This window comes from Lichenostomus cassidix, chromosome 3, assembly GCF_008360975.1.
Source record: "Lichenostomus cassidix isolate B80296 chromosome 3, HeHo_3.0, whole genome shotgun sequence".
In the NCBI taxonomy this organism is placed as follows: Eukaryota; Metazoa; Chordata; class Aves; order Passeriformes; family Meliphagidae; genus Lichenostomus; species Lichenostomus cassidix.
The window spans coordinates 81220123-81240676 of NC_139483.1; the positions used below are offsets into that span (position 1 = coordinate 81220123).

Genomic DNA, 20554 nt, shown 5'->3' on the forward strand with positions numbered 1-20554 from the left:
GCCTTCACCAAGCTCAAATGAAAAGTAGATGTAACTGATCCGGGAGAGCAGCAGTGTGCCTTGTCTCATAGACCAACACTACTAATTTTTCTGTAATTTTGAAAATTAGGAGACTGAGCGTAGCAGGAGATATGACCTTGTCATAGAAGGAAATCAGGTTGGTCAAGCAGGACCTGCCTTTCCTAAATCCATTCTGGCTGATCCCCTGGTTGTCCTGCATGTGCCATGTGATGGCACTTAAAATGATCCTCTCCATGACTTACCCCAGCACCAAGGTCAGGCCAACAGGCCTGTATTTCCCTAGGTCCTTCTTGTAAATGACCATCTGTCATAATAAGACTCTGTTAACTAGACTACTAAACAGACCAAAGTCCCAAGATTTCCGAGGTGGCTGGCTATTCTGCTATCCCCACTCCTTCCTTCTATGAGAATTGAAAAATCTGTCATTTGATGACCACTAAGAGGCCTTCAACCATCACATCACCCACCAATCCTTCTCTATTCACAAGCAGCAGGTTCACCAGGGCACCTTCACCTGTTGGCTTCTTTTCCAGCTGTGACAGGAAGTTATCTCCCACACTCTCCAGGAACATCCTGGACTGTTTTCTCTCTGCTGTTCTGTATTTCCAGCAGACATCTGGTAAGTTGAAGTTCTCCATAAGAACAAGAGTTAGCAATTGTGAGATTTCTCCTGGCTGCTTATAAAATATTTAATTTCCTTTTCATCCTAGTTGAGCAGTCAGAACAGACTCCCTTCAGAATATCTGGCTTGTTACCCTTCCCCCTGATTCCTACCCATAAACACTCAGTTCTATCATCACTGTCATTAAGCTCCAGACAATGCAGACAGTCGCTAACATGCAGGGCTAGCACACCACATCTCCTTCCTCACCTGTCCCTTCTAAAGGGTTTATGGCCATCTATCGCAGCATTCCTGTTTTGTGAGTCATCCCACCGTGTTTCCATGGTGTCCTAGGTTACAACATAATGTATTTAGTATTCTATTACAACCAGCTGTGGGACATAAGCTGTTATCAGCTGCTATGACTCACCCCTGATAACAGACAATGGGCCATCAAGGACCCACCACATGACTCATGGACTTATCCTATTGTGAGATGCTCCACCCAGGAGGGAGGAGCCAAGCATTCCCACCTGGATATAACCTGGCCTTGGAAGTGCCCAAATTAGCCCTGTCTACTGGGTTCCCAGAGGATAAGAGCTACCCCTGGACCTTCAGGTGGAGACCAGACCTTTCATAGGATCACTGCTTCAACTGAACTACTTCATTTGGACTGCTACCACCACCCTAACAGGGTGTCAGGTTGTATCTGACTTTGTCAGTGCTTTTCCTTGTATTATTTCATTTATTCTTAATTTTTCCTGTTAAATTTTAATCCTGACTTGCAATCTCCCACTGGTTTGTTTTCAAACTAATACACGTGATGACAACTATGTCGTAGTTTTCCTGCTGTGTGATGGCTTCCTACTCCTCCTGTCTGTTGCCTATGCTGTGTGCATTGGTGTAGATGGACTTCAGCTGTCTGATTGATCCCACCACCTTTCTGGGTGGAGAAGCCCACATAGTTCCTAATGTGTCCGTTCTCAGGTGTGTCCGTGGTTTTTAACCCTTAAATAATCCTTGCATCTTTGCCGCTGCATGGATCTCTATCTCCTACCTCCACTGAGACAGCAGACCAAAGGGCCTCACCAGCACATTGGTTTATCACCCTCAAACACCCTGGTTTATCTCTAACAAGCCTGGTTCTGTCTCCTTCCCCTTTCAAATCTAATTTAAAGCTCCTTCAATGAGACCTGCTGACTCCTGTCTTTTTCCCCTTTGAGACAGGGAGAATTCACTGTGAATCCCCGTGTTGCATCCTTTGCTCACCTTCTCCCCCCTCTTCTCTTCTTTCAATTCTGTCGAAGTTTTTTATTTTTTTCTTCTACTTACTCCTGTCCTACCTAACACAATTACATTCTTCATTCCAAAATTAATTTGGCATTAACATAAGTAGTGCTTGCAGCAGTGGCAGTGCTAATGTTTGCAACCCATGGAATCCTCAAAAGAAAATTTTTTAATGTCTTTTTAATGTTTGTTGTTTCTGTGTGCCCACAACCATAAGACAACAGAAGTTTAAGAGAACTATATTGTACAAAAGATCAGCATAGTTTAGTCACAGCCAAAGTAATAGTAACAAGATGAGAACATCAGAAAAAAATTGAGAAATTGCCTATTGCCATGAAAAGGACCATTTTATTTTCCCCTGTGTGCCTTTCTGTGCTCAGTTTAGGCTGATATATGTCCAGGTCTGTGGGCTTGGGATGACCAGTGAGATCCCAGGGGATGTTGACCTTGCAGACTATTGCATGTCACTATTGACATAGACAAAAAAGGCAGTGGAGATGGTTGGGATTGGCTCTCTTTCCATCTGCAAAAACCCCTGGTTTTGGCTTAGTCTTTTCTCTGAATGGTGATCACTGTTTCTGCATCATCTCGTTGGGTGAATTTCTAGCCCTAAATCTTGCTTCGTCTGAATGCAGGCTTAAGGAGGCCACATGGTAACTGTTATACAGGTCACATTTGGAAATTATTCTTCTTAATTTTAAACAGAAATATTGATTTCTGCACAACCTGAAGGTGGCATGTGGATCACAAAATAAAAACAACCAACAAACCTAAAGTAAGATATGCACCTAATGTTATCTAGTGGAAAGTTAAAATCAAAATTCAGCTTCCCATGGAGCAGATTCCTTAGATCATAATGTTTTCATGGGACTGTGAAGAGAACAAAGAACCTCTTGTCTCCAGCTAGTCACCTCATAACAATAGAGATGAGGCCAGCTAATCTTCACTGTTTTCTAAAAGCCCTCTGGGCTCTTGAAATGATTTGGCAGCTTCTATGCTGTTCATCATGCCCAAATTATGAATATTCACAATGTTCTCTCACTGGATCACTCACCCCTTTGCTGAAGGATAGTTTTGTAGATGCATATTCCCTCTGTCTCATTGAGCTAATCTGTAAATAATGGTGAATTGTACACTGGAAGTTTGCATCAGTGCTAGTTGTGTGATTACTGTTTTGTGGCCAGTCCTTCCCTCAGTGATTAACCATTCATCCAACCATTCATTGAACTGGCACAAGCAGGCGCTTAACAGGATTCTATTGTGGTTTCTTGGAATATCCTAACAGACAGATAATGAGCAGACAGGAAAAGGAAAAATAGCATATGAAATATCCATGGCATCTGTCATTTTTAATCAAATATTCTTCTCTGTCAGAAACACAGACACGTGTAAACACACACACTAGGCACAAGAGTATCCCATTCCTTTCCTTTTGATCTGCAGTAATGGCAAAAATTGAACAGTGACTGTTCCTGGTTGAAGCTTTACTTTATAGTTAATAACTGCAGTCTTCCTTGAAAAATACCAGAACAGGCTCTTCCCCCTCTGATATTTTCATGCTGTGAAACACTCCTTACTCAGACCAAGTGGAAGCACTCAGAGATTAAAATAAGATATTTTAAAAAGAGAGCTATCACAAACACCCAGTAGAAGCAGTGCATGAAAGGCATATGGCATAAAGTACACAAATTTGCTACTGCATATTACTCACAGAATTCACCCCTAGTTAAAAGAGGGGTGGGAGCTCATAATTAGCAGGCACAGTGCTTGGGCTTACATACAGATGTAATTAAACAATTTATAAAATGGTAGGAGGAGACAATCAAGGCCAACTGTGTAATGTAATTCTATCACAAGTTAGAATACAAGGCGGGAGAGAAAGGGTAAGCCTAAGGCTGGACAACTACTGGAAATTGCTGCATCTAAACAGTGATGCTAAAGGTCAATCTGAATATGACATTTGGCTGAAGTCAAAACAAAGAGCTACTTGAATAGCAACAGTTGTCACAGAACTTTTTGTTTATAAAAGGTTTTCCAGATTTATTTATTTTGTTTAAACAGGTTCCTGTGTCAACTTTAATCTTTCTAATATTCAATCATGTTTTGAAGCCAGTTGTTATTTTACAGACAGCATCAAGGCCCTACAAGGACCTTTTCTATAATTGAGTTTAGATATGAACAAATCTGGTAAAGGTGTCAAATTTGAGAGTTTCAGATGAAAGCTGGCACCCTATTGTCAATATTTTCATAGAAGAAACTCGGTGTTTTGAAGGACATATAATTATTGAAACAAGATTTCTATGGGAGCATATTAGCCAAGTCAATCCAATATCAGAAGGAGATAAAATATGGATGCCATCTGCTACAGAAGAAAGGTATGGATCTCCATCGGGCTAATAGCATCTGTCAGTTTCATATAGGTCTCTCAGGTACCCTACATCCTCTAAAATGTCACTGGATGTCTATTGGCAGGCATTCACATTTCTTGATCATGCTCAATTCTTTTCACATCAGTTCTCCACTCTCTAAAATCCATTTCAAAGTAAAATTTTTGTTTTAGTACCAGGGTTCCCTCTAAGTTGGTAGGGTTTTCTGTTACACTGTGGAACAAAAGACACATGAAGTAAAACAAAAATGGAAGTTACCAGCATCTCAGAAACTGTTCTCTCACAATGTTGCTCAAAAAACACTCAGCTTAGCCTTTATGACTCTGATCTGAAGGAGAGAGATCAAATGCAGTACTGCACATAGTTTTAAAAATCAAACTCAATAAAAATCTGCCAGTAAATTTCTTCAGTTAAAAAAAGTTCCAAAATGGGATAATGGGATACAGACACAGAATTTTCTTGCTTTGTAATGGTGACACGAAAAAACCGATGACTCTTAATTGATCCTTTTGGTGACATGAACAGGTCACAGTCCAGTCAGGTAACAAAAAGTATATAATCTATTTGAGTTGTGACAATTCAAGCCCTTCATTAAAGCCCTTAAATGTTCATTTAATTAAAGTTCCATTGATTTCAAGATCCTTTATGTTAAGCATTTGGGTTAGTGCTTTGCTGATTCATTAGATGATAAAGTCATTTCAGTCAATACAAATGTTTTAGGGAAGCAATTACTTCTGCTCAGGCAGACAGAATCAAAAGAAAAAATCCAGCTAGAGGTAATGATATAAAATAAAGCTAGACACACTGAAATAAGAAATAGTACATACATTTTTAAACTGAGGGTCACCATGCACCAGCACCAGAATATCTGAATTTTCCCATTTTAAAGTCATCATGTCAAGACAGATGAAGTTTAAATTCTATTTAATTTTACTTCATTTATAATATTGCTCACAATCTTGTAAGTCCTTCTGGTATTAAAGCCTATATATTATATCCTTTGGTACTGATATATTATTAGCATATACATTAGAATGTGTACATTATATCCCTTAATGCAAAGGTCACGGTGTAGTTCTGAGTTGTTTGATGGCCTTTTTTCAAAAAACTCATATTTCATTACAATTGTCGCAGTTTGACCCTGACTAAACACCAGGCACCTCGACTCTCTTGCTACAGAAAAAAACTGTAAAAATACACACCGATCTTGTGAGTCAAATGAGATAGGACACTGGTAGGAGGATGCACAGAAAAAAAAAAAAGAGGGCAAACAGGCTCCAACTTAAAGTTGCAAAAAAGTGATTTAATTACCTAACAGAGTTAGAGGACAAAATGCAAGGCAAAAATAAACTTTTCATACATTATTTTGTTCACCCCCCCCCTTACAAATCTATAGCATTCACCCCCTTTCCTCCTTTATAATCAACAAGTCAGGTAGGGAGGCAGGGTGGGGGGTATTACTCAGTCCACAGAGCAGATCTATAAATCTATTCATCACTGCAATTCTTCTACTACAAATACTCTTTATTTCTCTCTCTCTCTCTCCCTCCCTCCCTCCCTACCTCCCGGCAGTTTTTTCTGCTCTCACCCCCACCCTCTTAAGAAGCAGTCTCTCTGCTCACGCCCCCTTCTCTCTTTCCAAACCAGCAACACAGACAGGGGGCAGGTTGAGGAGTGTTCTGGTCAGTCCAATCAGGGAGAGGGGTTCTCTACTTAGCCATGGGGTCCCTCCCACGAGAGACAGTCCTCTGGGAACTTCTTTGGTGTGGGTCCAATCTCATAAGCAACATCCCGCCCGAATTCTGCTGCAACATGAGTCTTTTTGTCCATAGGGTGTTGCGGTTTTGAGGATGTTACAGCAGACTTTACCCTAGAGCTTTTCTACCCGGCCCAGTTCAGCGCCTCAGTGCTCCAAACCCTCTGTCCCAGGGCTGGACACTGCGCTCTCACCGGCCGGGGAGCCATAAGGCTAGCTCTGGTTCTTCTGCTTCCACAACCGGCGGTGATAAAGGAGGCGAGGAGGGTCTATGCGTTGTGTCCATGGAAGATGTTTATTCGCATGGTGCAGCAGAGGCCAACGACCTCCCCGAGGCAGAGATGCCTCGAGGGCAAAGGCCTCACATGCTCAGCACATGTGGAGCATAGACACACGTGGAGCATAGACAGCAAGATGGCAGAGGGTAAGGGGTTTTATAGGGAAACAGAGAGGGGCAGGGACAGCACACTGGCCCAGTGACCTCTGGGTACAGGGGAGGTACAGGGGCGGAGTTAGGAGCACAGGAACCAATAGGGGAACCTGAGGGAGTGGCCAGGGCCACGTGGGGTTAGGGTACAGGAACCAATAGGGAAAACTGGGGCGTGGCTAGGACTATGTGGAGTAGGGAAGGCAGGACAATAGGTGACAAGTACAGTCGTTAAGAAAGGGGTGTGGGGAACTTGCAGCTATTATCACAATATTTCCCCATTTTTTACTAAATTAAAGAAGGAAAGGCTTTTCCTAAAAACTTTCATAGCAAATTTTTAAACAACAGGAAAATGGTAAAACATAATGTAAAGCAATGACAAAATTAGTTTTGCTGTGAGTATGGGGAAAATGATGATGTAGCTGGCTGATTTTGATGTTGGAGTTCAGTACAGGCTGAATTTTCAGACTGCAGTCATGTTTGTAGTCTGTTTTTCTTTTGCTGGGGCTGCTAAGATGAAGGCAGGTTTTGTAGCAGCAACGGGGTTGTCACCGAAGTCTTTCTCAGCTTAGGAGAGGGAGAAAACTTTGGATGCAGCGCAGCTCCACTGGGTGACACACAGCTCTTCTCTGCTGTGGCTTTGCCGGGTCTGGAACAGTTCCACTAGGCTCTAGCACGGCCGGATGGCAGCACAGCTTCAGGGAGTGCTCTGGCGCAGCTCCACCGGCCTCCGGGGGCAGTGTCTGCCATGGGGAGCTAGAGGTGCAGCCCCACCGGCTCCTCCGAGCTTGCCGCGGGCAACTGGAGGTGCGGCTCCGCTCTCAGCCAGGCCATAGCTGCTTCTGGCTGAGAGGGAACTCCTGGGAGGATGGGAGGAGGGGCCCGCACCGAAGAGAAACACTCAGATGGGGAAGGATCTGTAACCGAAGGGAGCGCCCACCGACGCGGGGGGAGGGGCTACAACGGAACACGAGGGATGCAGGGGGCGGGGCTTCGGCAAGCCCGGGAAAATTTCAAGGGGAAGAAGACAACATGGCATGTCTGACCATGCGGCCGGCGCTATATTGGAAAATACGTGGAGTCAGCTCGGCTGAGGTTTGGGGCACAGGAAAGGAGGTTAGCAGGGATCTCGAGTTAGAGTGGCTAGTTCTAACCCGGGAAAGGGACAGGAGAGGCTGAAAAGCGTACGATCAGCTCTCTCCTGAGGGACAGAGGGGGAGCACGAGCTGGTGGAGGAGGGGGTGCTACCAACACATGGCCAGCACCATGTTGGGGGATACATGCAGGGGAAGGTGCTTATTAGGGAGAGAACAAGGGTTTTTCACTGCCAGATAACTAAATAAAACAAAACACAGTTTAGTTTACTTTATCTCTCGCGCGCAAAAACTTCCCACACAACAGCTGATTCCCCATTCCTTATAAAATATGTCTAATTTTATAAGAAAAACGTCTCCCAAAATGGGGGTACAAAACTTAGGTCTCCCCTTGTTAGAAGTGGGTTTTTTCTTGTTGAGATTTCGCATGGAGCGCGACTCCCTTCACCTCGACAAGACACCACCTCTAACCCTCCACTCACCCCGAGGCAAAAAGAACAAACTAAAAAGAAAAAAGGGACCCCCGTACCAAGCCGACCAGGCTTTCACCGACTCCCCTCCCAAGGGTCTTTCCAGAGGGCTTACCAAGCACGGAGAATCAAAAAAAAGCACTCGGGATGGTCCACCGCCGTTCAGCCGACCTCCTTGAAAAGCGCGACTTTTTTCCAGAGGCTACCGGCCGCCCCTTCGGTCTTCTCGCTGAATGCAAGCTTCTGGTCGGGGAAATGGCTTCCCAAATGCGACTACTCCCCTGCCGCAGTTGCGGCTGCAGGGGGATGCTTTCCAGGGTGGCTCGTGCCCCACGTTGGGCGCCATTTGTTGCGGTTTTGAGGATGTTACAGCAGACTTTACCCTAGAGCTTTTCTACCCGGCCCAGTTCAGCGCCTCAGTGCTCCAAACCCTCTGTCCCAGGGCTGGACACTGCGCTCTCACCGGCCGGGGAGCCATAAGGCTAGCTCTGGTTCGTCTGCTTCCACAACCAGCGGTGATAAAGGAGGCGAGGAGGGTCTATGCGTTGTGTCCATGGAAGATGTTTATTCGCATGGTGCAGCAGAGGCCAACGACCTCCCCGAGGCAGAGATGCCTCGAGGGCGAAGGCCTCACATGCACAGCCACATGTGGAGCATAAACACACGTGGAGCATAGACAGCAAAATGGCAGAGGGTAAGGGGTTTTATAGGGAAACAGAGAGGGGCAGGGACAGCACACAGGCCCAGTGACCTCTGGGTACAGGGGAGGTACAGGGGCGGAGTTAGGAGTACAGGAACCAATAGGGGAAACCCGAGGGAGTGGCCAGGGCCACGTAGGGTTAGGGTACAGGAACCAATAGGGAAAACTGGGGGCGTGGCTAGGACTATGTGGAGTAGGGAAGGCAGGACAATAAGTGACAAGTACAGTCGTTAAGAAAGGGGTGTGGGGAACTTGCAGCTATTATCACAATAATAGGGTGCTGTGCAGACTCTCCTGAGCTGAAGCCAAGCTGCTTCCATGCCAGGAGCAAGGCCTTTCTCTGCTTTGCAAGGCCTTTCCAGTTTTAACTCTTAGATGAGACTCCTACTGGTTCACAGTCTTTTCCAGGCATCCACCTGCCCTTCTGGCGTGGGCTGTGGGTGAATTTCCACGCCCATGTGGACTCTATGGGCTGCAGGAGGAACTCCTGCCCTCCCATGGCCTTCACCACAGCTAGCAGAGAGTTTTCAGCTCTGGCGCCTGGAGCACTAGAGCACGTCCTCCCCCACCTTCTTCACTGACCTTAGTGTCTCCATGCTGTTCTCCCTTCACATATTTTTACCTCCACCTCCTCCTCCTCTAACTACAAAGAAGTGCGTGCTTGCTTTGTTTTGATTTCTTCTTAAATATGTTTTCACAGAGGCGTAACCAGCACTTCCAATTGGCCCAAATTTGGCCTGCAGCATGTCCATCACTCTTGGAGCCATCAGGGATTGGCTCTGCTGGACTTGATGTAAAAACTTCCAGAACTTTCACTCAGGACACACAGGAGCCATCTTTGTGCCACTCCCCACCCATCAGACACCTCCCCAGGTCTACCTCAGGCTTCTGAGGGGTACAAATTTGTCCTAGATGTTAAAAAATACTTTGCTGATGTTTTGGGCCAATCAAAACCACCACACAATTTTATTGATAAATGTGTCTTTTTTTTTTAATTACATTGTTATATTAAGGATCAGTTTAGTAATGTGTACTTACAAATGTAGAGGCACATGAACTATTCAGCAAGTGTATGGATCGCCAGAACTCCAAGCTTTTGCAAACACAGACTGTGCAGTTCTGCCTGTAAGTGATAAAATGGTGAACTTACGCATAATGCAGTCTGTCTACCCTTTAGTCTGCAACAAACTGTAGTATTTTGCAAAAGCATTTTCATTCTAGATTATTTGGTTTTCAGTAGGCTTCATGCACTATAAATGCTGTAGCTATGGGTGCAGGTAATGGTAATACTAAACTGGTTTGCACTCATATAATTTCACCTGGAATTTTCTTACTATCAGTAGAAGTAATGTCCTGGAAATCTTGTATAAAACTTTCTATTTCAAAAGCATTGGTGGGAATGGAAGTCCACATTCTTCTTTCTATTGGCATTGGACTCTCTCTGATGACTTTCATGTTCAGCATTAGAAGACTATTCCATCCCATCCCCTGCATTATAAGTTGTTCAACTTCTTTTATCTTTTTATCCACTACTCTAGCATCACCACAGTTATCTTTTCCCTTAGCTTTGTTCCCAAAACCCATTTTGGTGTGAAAAGAACAGAAGCATATGCATGAAAATGAAGGTGCAGCAGTTGCCACCTCCATAGTCTGTGCATGAGAAGAACAAGACATACATCACCAGTTTTAATCAGATTTCAGTCTTGCCAACACAATATGAAATTAACTACCCTAATGCCAACAAATTAATGTAACTTCAAACTATGAGAGAATGTTAAGATCTAAGATGCTGCAAGTTTCCCCTCTTTTTTTTTTTTTTTTTTTTTTTTTTTTTTTTTTTTTTTTTTTTTTTTTTTTTAGAGAGGTAAAATACACACTACTCTGCTAAAATAGATAACGCCTCGAGGATAACAGCATGTCTGAATGCACCAGAACAGAAAAAGTGATGCAGGAATGGGAAAAGGGATGAGCTGTTCAGAGAAGGAAAGTGCCAAACAAGCAATTAAATTGACAAAAAGGGGGAAACAAAAAGAAAGAAAAGGAAATATAAAAGGCTATATTTTAATTTGAAACTTTTAAAGTTAAATACATAATTTAATCAGGAGGAAGTTAAAGTTCATGGCAACAATGATTATGGTTTATTTCTGAAGATATATTGCAGAGTATTATAAAAATAACTCCACTGTCTTACATAAGTTTTTAAGGACTCTTATACTTCTATTTCTGTATCTCAAGACATAGATTTGATAAAGAATTATGAGCTCAGTAATTGTTCTGGGTCTAAAATGCCTGAAAGATTTCTTTACTCAGTGATATACTTTCAAAAGTGTCATTAGTAGAGGACATATTCTGTGTTGCCCTCTCCCAAGGGTTCCCAGGTCTGGGGGAATGAGCAGCTGAAGAGGCACAGTGTCTGAGACTTCTCAGCATTATTTTCATCTACAAATGAATTTGTATTCTTTATCTGTTGCTTCCCTAAGCAAAGGAAAAAAAACCTTTCATCTTTTACATCCAAAGCTCAAACACTACTAATAAAAAGTGCATTTCTTCCTTTTATATCAAACTTTTTTCTCCCCATCATTGTTAACATTGACCATTTCAGGTATATTTATTTTAAAAAGAAAACCTTTTTCATGCAAATCAGGTCAGCAACAGAGACTGGGACAGAAAATCAATAGGGGAAAATAGCAATACTTTGGCAAAGGGAAGAAAGAGATTGCTAAATATTTTTGCTGCAACTATCCTTGCTTGTTACTGACCCACATCCAAGATAAAAACTGAAAATTAAATTCTAGCTATCAGCTCCCATCTTATTTTCTTTAAAATATTTTGACATATATATCACCTAGGAAATAATGAGAAACGAAAGGAAGAAAAAAATCTCCCTCCTTTAATTTTTTTTCTGTGGAATTATGGAAGAATGTTACTGAAAATGCTGAACAGCTTTGGATACTGTGTTTCACAGAACTATATATGTAGGCACTCACACTTGAAAAATGTAGTTAACATGACTGATAACTTTATATATAACTCTCGACACTGTTCAGCATTTTTCTTTTCCTCTTTCAGAACACAACGTGAAGAAAATATGCCGCATATGTCCACATCTGTATTGCTCTGGTCTGAATGAATTGGTTTCAAATAAACATTTAAAGCTATCATATGATGGGGTTTGCAACCTCTGACTCAGTTCGGGACTGGGTTGGCCGCCATTTCGGAGCCCCAGCAGGGCAGCTCGCTCTCGGGGGGAGGTGGGGTGTTCAGGAAAAGGCAGAGCTCTTGGGGGAGCAGCGTGACCTGGAGATCAGGAGTGGAGGCAAGAGATGCAGGCAGTCGAGTCAGAGGTCCAGGAGGTTTATTAAAAGGGTAAGGGGAGATGGAGGAGGGACAGGACAGGACTGGATCAGAGACCCGAAAGCACGGGCTCTGCATTGTGACGAGGCTTATAAAGCGGGGAGAAAAGGGAAGGGGGAGACCGAAAAGGCCAATGGGGTACACAAAACTCTGGATTGACAATAAATTAATCTTATGAGGGAACAAGAGGGGAAGGTTGTGGTGGTGGGTGATACCACCTCGGGAACTGCTGGGGAGCCACGTGGTCCCAGTACAGCAGGGTTTCACTGGTGGGAAACTTCCCAGTCCAAGTAACACGATAAGTCCCTCCCCAAATTATGTAAATCCCCCTGGCTGTAACCTAACCCCTGACTCTATCCCTCCCTTCTCCCCATTGGTTGTGGTGTTCCCCCCCTCCTTCCCCCGACCCCAGGTGATCCCTATATCTAGGGACACCAAGGGCTCCTCTTCCTCTTTCACGCTGGAACCCTTCAGAATAAACATCTAGAACATCCAGCTGATTGAGCCTCTGGATTCTTTGTCTCTGGTAACGCATGACCTATCCGGCTCTCTGGGTGAGTGAGAATCTGTGTCTTACACCAGCACGGGTGTGAGAAGGGCTTTTCTGTACAGCACCAGAGCAGTGCTGGCTGGAGTGATCTCTCCATAGCCTTAGAGACACTTTCGGTAAATGCAGAGGCCTGTTCCACTCCTCCTCCCCCCACTGCGTTAGAAGGCACAGAACTTTGAATTTTCCAGTCAGAGAACACGGCATTGGCAAACAAAGATGAACTTTCTGGAATTAATCTTTAATGTGGGAGGGGAGATGAGCTGGGCCAATAGCGTCTCACTTCAAGGCTCCCCAGGAGCACTCTTTTTAGTTACTCCCACGACTCATCCCGTGGGGCCCTGCCACTGTGCAATGGGCTAGGGACGCTCAGCTGAGCCAGGGCCACAGCAACAGTCACAGAGGTAGAACCTGCCCTGGGTAGACACAAGGTAGGTGGCTGCCCCTGGTAGCAGACTGCTTAGAGAAAGATTTTACCTCATTACCCAGGTTTACCTCTGCTCTGCCTTCACCATTGCCCTTTCCCAGCTTTCCTAAACCATGTTATCAGCATAAAATTTAATTTTGCTGCCATTTACCATACGGAAAAAAACCTTATCTTTGTCATCCTTGGCATGACAGAATTCAAGGTTCCTCACACTTCTGAGAAGATTTGGGTCAGGTCTGCCTCACCATACCTTCTTACAAACAGGAACAAATAAGTTTCCAGCACATATTTATAATTGTAAAAACTCCTTGTGGAGTCACTCTGACTCCAGTTATCAGTCTGGTGTAAAGTCAGTAAATACAGGACCCATGAGTTCTTACACACAGTTTTCTCTACAGAGAAAGCTAAACTGTGCCAAACAATAGTGTAGAATAATCATCAATACAACAGAGATTGCACCCTTTATTTACAAGTCAATTGATTTTTGAGGAGGCAAATGAAGGTTAACATCTCGAGAGATTAAGATCCAGATCAAAATCACTGAGTACTTTTTATACACGACATCATGTTATTATTTAATATTTTGCTTTTCACTGGTTACTTCACATTTGAATATGAATATTGTTAATTTTATGTTATTATATTTTCCCTACATCATAGGAGTTCCTTCAAATTACTACTGCTTTAGAAATGCTTTTATAGGTATTTTGTTTTATAACAACATTATTTTTTTATATTTGATCACGTTTAGATTATTCAGGATTAATATCATTGTAACACATTTCAGAATATTTATTAATTCTGATTCTTGAACATCTGGCAATCTGGCAATAAAATTACTAAAAGCAAACAAGATTTGTTAGTTAGACTCCTCAGACATTAGCATTCAAGCAGAAGTGAAATCCAATAAATGCAAATTGAAAAGACTGCTGGCACTTTGAAACCAAAATGGTCCTCTAACACAGTTAGTTTTAGTGCCTATAACTGCCTTTTTATTTCTGAGCTCCTCCTTGAGTTTTGAGTATTTTTACAGTAGCATTTATATGTTTTAAAATTCTACCTTTGTTGCAACATCAAAGGCCTACAGAATCTGCAAATTAAAAACATGTTACTATCCATGTATGCAAGGAATCAGAAGAGATTGGTTACAACTGTAGTGATTCCAAGCATAGTTTAAAGTCCCAATTAAAAAAAAAGCTATCACCTAAACAATTATTTTTAAATCTTATATTTACTTTTCATGGCAAATATGTTAATATAATTATGTGATTCCAGACATTTATCCCAACCCTTAGCTTTTGTTCAGTCTAATGGTTGGAAATGACAAACAACTAGAGAGAAGTGATCAATTTCTGATTTATATCAAGTTCCATTTGAAGTTGAAATCGGAATTGCAGTTTTACCTTTAAATGCATTTTTCTGTTGATCAGGACAAATTTTAGACCTAAAACCGGTTCTCTAACTAGGAGTGTATTCACTGTAGTTACAGAAAATCACAGAATTAACTTGGTTGGAAAAGACACCTGAGATCATTGAGTCTCACCTATGACTCAACACCACCATGTCAACCAGACCATAGCACTAAGTGCCACATCCAGTCTTTTCCTAAACACCTCCAGAGATGGTGACTCCACTGCCTCCCTGGACAGCTCAATGCCCAATCACTCTTTCTGTTAAGAAGTATAACTAATTTGTTCTCATTTATTTGTAATTAAATGTTTTAGTGCAACTAGGTACCACCTCTCTTACCTCAACTCATTCATATATTTGGAAGTTTCTGCCTCTCCAAATCAGTTTGTGATGTTTGCAGTGGCCACAGCTTAATGCAATGCAGTCCTTCTGCCTGCTCTACACCCAAGCTCTTTTGCCTGAAGATGAAGTCAGCTGGAACCAGACTTGAGCCAGAAGACCAGCCAGCATGGGGACAGTGTGGATAAACAGGGAGCCTGGGGTCCTTTTGCCACAAGCACTAAATGAAGAGTTGAAGCTTTTATCATAGGCATCTAACTATCATGGGCAGGTCATCTGCAACACTAACTCATTATGCCACAAACATCAGAACCTCTCTCTCTGGAGCTCAGTGCTGAACACAGCTATCTTGCTTCCACTGCCAGCCACAGCTGATGAGCAGTATTGCCTTGTTTGCCCAGAGCAGATCCCATGCCAATAAACCTTGAGGACCAATGCTGGCTCTTTGTCACAGCATGGAATGGCATTTGTATTCATGCTGTCCCCCGAGCTGTTGGAGAAAATTGTATGCAGGGAGACCTATAAGCATCTCTGCAGAGTCAGTTTCCATTCTGGAAGGCTGGCACTGACTTGAAACTGGAGCACGGAGTACATCCAGAGAATTCCGGGCAGAGCCTTCAGGCTCAGGCTGTGCCACACACCCACATTGCTCCAGCTTGCAGTGGGGTGCATTTGCCTGAATGCAATGCCAAGTTTACAATGGTTCCTTGTGCTTGTCTGGAACATGAGGCAGAGATGCCCGAGCGACTTTTTGGGGGCAGCTTGCAGGGCAGTGCAATAATGCAGCCCACATTACTGTAGCCCAGCTCTACAGTAACCAGTCTTCCCGTTCCCAGGGAATCCTATCTCCCACAGAAGTGCTGAGATGACTACAGCAAGAACAACATGTTTTTAGCAAGTGTTTCGTGACTGAACTATCTAACTTGTTGTTATTTATGTCGTAGAATCTGTAGACTGGGAGAGACCTATGGATGGAAATCACCCATTCCAACTCCTGTTAAAAACAAGCCCAACCCCAAAACTGAACCCTGGGCAAACTGTATAGTTGGATCTACTTTTAAGACACTCAATGCACTGCTATTGCAGTTGTCTTCCATTAAATATGAATATTTATTATTTCAGGACCTGGTCTTTGTGATTCAAAGCACTCCTGCTCTACGTAAATCTAAACAAAAACTTCCTACCCCAAACTCACTGGCTTATCTTTGTACAGCCAGTGAGCTCCCCTAGAATCCTTCATCTGAAATTTACTCACAGAATAATGTGCACTCATTATCAGAACAAGTCTTCAAACCCTTGCAGATTCACCCAGGTTGCTGTGGTGTCTGTGCAGACAGGCTCTGACCTACATGGTTTCATGCAGTGCTGCACATGAGCCAACATACCTTGTGCAGCCAGCACCATCTATGAGATAACATGAACACATTCTAGAGAATAAGGTAGGAAAGCTGGTAGTACTTAAACATAGCACAGAAAGCAGTCAATCTCTACAAAAATAACAACACAAAACAAAACATTGACTTGACAAATAAACAGTGGTTTAGCTATTTGTTCTTGTTTTGAAGCATTGCTTCCTACTAATATCAGGACCAGCTACTGCAAGAGCTTCTAAAATGGATATGGTCTGAAATTTCTGGATCACACAAGCACACATAAAAAGTGTCTAATGGGCTCTGTCTTGCATGAAACCATATTCTTTTAATTATTCATGCTAGACCAAATTTATTTTAGAAATCTCAAGGAATTTTAGAAGAACCATTCTAGACACAAATTTAGGAGAACACTCTGCGGATAAGCTTGAGAAGGCTATGCATTCCATACAAATTGATCTGTCATTCAATATAAGGAATACGCTGTTCAACACACATAGAAAAAGCACACTATCTCTTTCGCCAGAAGTTAAATTTCTGTGAGAAAGCAAAGATTTACACTCAGATTTATTTGTCATAGAGATGTCATTTCAGTTCACTTGTTCACTTCTTCCATTAAAACCATTGCCATCTTTCTGAAAATCATACAGTGTCAGCTGCCATCAAGAGCACAAAAATTCTGCAGCAACCTCCTTAGTGTTTTCTTGTCATAAGAACAATAAGGAACAATTTGACTTCAAGGCCGAATTGATCCAAAGAAATCAAGAATCATTTTGTTAGATGTCCTATGTCTTTAAAGCATGATTTCCTTCTCACAGCAGATGCACTTCAATGGATTGGAAGTGGGATTGGTATTGCTGGGACCTTGCTTTGTTTTTGTAGTTACTTCCATATATGAAGGTTTTTCAGGGAAAGGGAGGGAAAATCATGTATTCTAGTCTGCACCCAGTAGCACTCAAGAACAGCTTGATCAACCATTCAATGGCACCCATAGGAGCACTGCTGCTGCTGCCGCCCTGGGCTCACGGGTGGTGTTACATGCCTGAGCAGTGGGTGGCTGCAGGCAGCAGCCTTGTAAACTGCCTGCAGACACTTCTGCGTTCCTCTTGGTCCCATAGTTGAACAACAGCAAAGGTGTACCCAGTGAGGCCTTCAACAAACTTCTATGTTACTCTCCTGTCTTTGTAATATGCTTGTAAGATAGGAGGCTCTAACCTTCTATCTCATTCCTCTGTTCTGAGTACTCCACAGAAGAGCAGTTTATTCCAACTACCATCTGGAATAGCTGCTTGCTTAGCTTAAGTAGCAGTTTTTTGTGTGGGCTTGGAGGTTCCCAGGTTCAGGCACTGAGATGCTTTGAGCACAGAATTTTTACTCTGTTTTAGTTTGGGTCTGCCCAAGGACAAGGGAGACACATTACTCTCAGCACACTGTGAATCAGACCTTTGTCTAAAATATAGTATTTTTAGTGACAACCCTGAAGTTCTATTACTTTAGCACCGCAGCAGAAAGACATTGAGACTAAAGCATTACATTATTGTCTTGGAGTACCTACAAAAGGATGGCACTGTGCTCACTTGGCTGCTAAACTTTGCAAACCTCATTGAAAGGAAAATGGAGATGTGCAGTGCAGCTGCAAAGCAGATGCTGTAATATTTTGTAGCACCAGACTGCCACTGAGTTGGGGCAATGAGGAGAAACAAAATCTCACTTAGCACACTGCTGTTCCCCACCAGTAAATCAACAGCTGATTTTGCCAGTAAATTGCTCAAATATATGCATACTACAGCAATGTTCAAAAAGAGCATATAGAAAGAGAATATAGGTACAGCATATGGGATTAAATACCATATGAATGTAGAAATAAGCAAACAGAAAAAGTAGGACATTCTTTATGTTACGTTAGCTAAGTCAGATGCTCTTTAATCAGTAAGTGAGCAATCTGAGTTAACCCTTTTATAGTAGGTAATTAATACTAATGATGGGAGACTTTTTCATCCAGCAGCTAAGTTCTGCACAATATCTAAAACACAAATTGATTCTTATGTAGTTTAGTTGTATTGCACTCAGGTCATGGTAAGCAAAGGAAAAACTTCAAATAATAAAATTTATTCTTCTTCTGATGTTGGTTTAGTGACTTTTTCAAGCCTACCTTCTTAATGGGACCAAACTCCAAATACATCTCATCCTTTACCCTTCAGAAATTCATACACAAAGGCCCACCTAAGGCTCATCGTCATACAGAGAAACAGGATAGATCTAGTTCCTTTCCTGTTCTCTCTCACTGGTACCTCTCTCAGATACAATTCATGAGACTTATCATGCTTCTTTTCTCATCTTTCTTAGCGCTACCTTTCTTTTTTAACAGTGATATTAACCCAGGATTAGGTTAGTGCAGACAACATGCTTGTATTGCTTACTTCTGGTGCATTGCCAGTTCCTAGGGAAGTTCTACTGGAAGAGCTTAGCATTCTTAGGTAAGTTATTGAAAAAAGTTACAAACTAAAACAACCTCTGGAAGAACCTCTACATCCTAAATCAGAATCTAAAATTAATTTCCAGAAATGTTGACAAAAAAACTTGAGAAACAGATCTTTAGGTAAATTAAGTTATTTTATTTTATTACGGCTGACTTTGATTACTTTGTTTTGCATAAAACAGATTAAATTTGAATACATTTTAAAAATCAAAATAGAAAAAATAATTATTTTTTATTATCAGAAAAATGAGGTGTATTGGTTTGAAAACAAACCAGTGGGAGATCACAAGTCAAGATTGAAATTAAAAATAAGTGAAATAATACAAGGAAAAGCACTGACAAAGTCAGATACAACCTGACACCCTGTTAGGGTGGTAGTAGCAGTCCAAATGAAGTAGTTCAGTTCAAACAGTGATCCTGTGAAGGTCTGGTCTCCAGCTGAAGATCCAGTGGTAGCTCTTGTCCTCTGGGAACCCAGTAGACAGGGTTAGCTCAGGTAGTTCCAAGGCCAGGTTATATCCAGGTGGGAACACCTGGCTCCTCCCTCCTGGGCAGAGCATCCCACAGTGGGATAAGTCCATGAGTCATGTGGTGGGTCCCTGATGGCCCATTGTCTGTCATGCAGGGTGGGTCATTAGCAGCTGATAACAGCTAATGGCCCACAGCTGGTGGTAATAGAATACTTAACTACATCTATATTGCAGCCTAGGACATGAGGCATCAACAATTTGCAAACAAAAGGAAGAGAACATCACTGAGCAATTACATTAAACCAAACTCTTCCCCTGAAAAGGCTATGGGTTTGACTATTTAAAATTTTCAACAGAAAGGCTTCATACAAAAATTTTCTTGTTGGCTGCACTTTTGTACATTTGTGTAAGCATCCCTTCCCTTGATGCTTCCAAATAAGACATCATCAACCTAATAGTCAATAATGAAGTTTAAAAGCAGAAAAAAATTTTGCAGAATTAGCTGAGTTGGAAGGGATCCACAAGGATCATTGAGTCCAACTCCCAGCCCTGCACAGACCTATCCCCAAGAGTCACATCATGTGCCTGAGAGCATTGTCCAAATGCTTCTTGAACTCTGTCAAGCTTGGTGCTGTGACAACTTCCCTGGAGAGCCTGTTCCACTGCCCAACCACCCTATGGGCAAAGAACCTTTTTTATAATATCCAACCTAAACCTCCCCTGACACAACTTCAAGCCATTCCCTTGGGTCCTGTCATTGGTCATCACAGAGAAGAGATCAGTTCCTGCCCCTCCTCTTCCCCTCACCAGGAAGCTGTAACTGCACTGAGGTCTCCCCTCAGTCTCCTCTTCTCCAGGCTGAACAGACCAATTGCCCTCAGCTGCTCCTCACACAGCTTCCCCTCAAGTCCCTTCACTATCTTCATTGCCCTCCTCTGGACACTCTTTAACAGTTTAATGTCTTTCTTACATTGTGGTGCCCAAAGCTGCCCCCAGCACTGGAGGTGAGGCTGCCCCAGAGCAGAGCAGAGCAGGACAATCCCCTCCCTTGCCCAGCTGGCCATGCTGTGCCTGATGTCCCCCAGGACACACTTGGCTCTCCTGGCTGCCAGGGCACTGCTGGCCCATGTTCAACTTGCCATCAGCCAGCACCACCAGCTCCCTTTCCCTGGAACTGCTTTCCAGCATCTCATCCCCCAATCTGTCCAGGGTTGTATATCCAGGGTTGCCCCACCCGAGGTGCAGAATCTGGCACTTTGCTTTGTTGAATTGCATGTGGTTGATGATTGCCCAGCCTTTTGAGATCTCTCTGCAGGGCTTCTCTGCCTTCAAGGGAGTCAACAGCTCCTCCAAGTCTTGTATTGTATGCTTGTTTATATATTGTAACTTTAGTTTTAAAAGTATTAAAAACATTA

General features: G+C 42.8%; 2 long non-coding RNA genes across 2 annotated transcripts in view; one reads left to right on the forward strand and one right to left on the reverse strand.

Moving 5' to 3' along the window:
* The window catches only part of LOC146440104 (uncharacterized), a 73009-nt gene that overhangs the window by 15252 nt on the left and 37203 nt on the right, over positions 1 to 20554 (reverse strand). The gene's annotated exons all lie outside the window — the stretch shown is intronic.
* On the forward strand, positions 1052 to 10409 carry LOC146440105 (uncharacterized). The gene is made up of 3 exons (XR_014851355.1): positions 1052 to 1609; positions 4161 to 4284; positions 10132 to 10409. It is a non-coding gene; the product is annotated as an uncharacterized LOC146440105 (long non-coding RNA).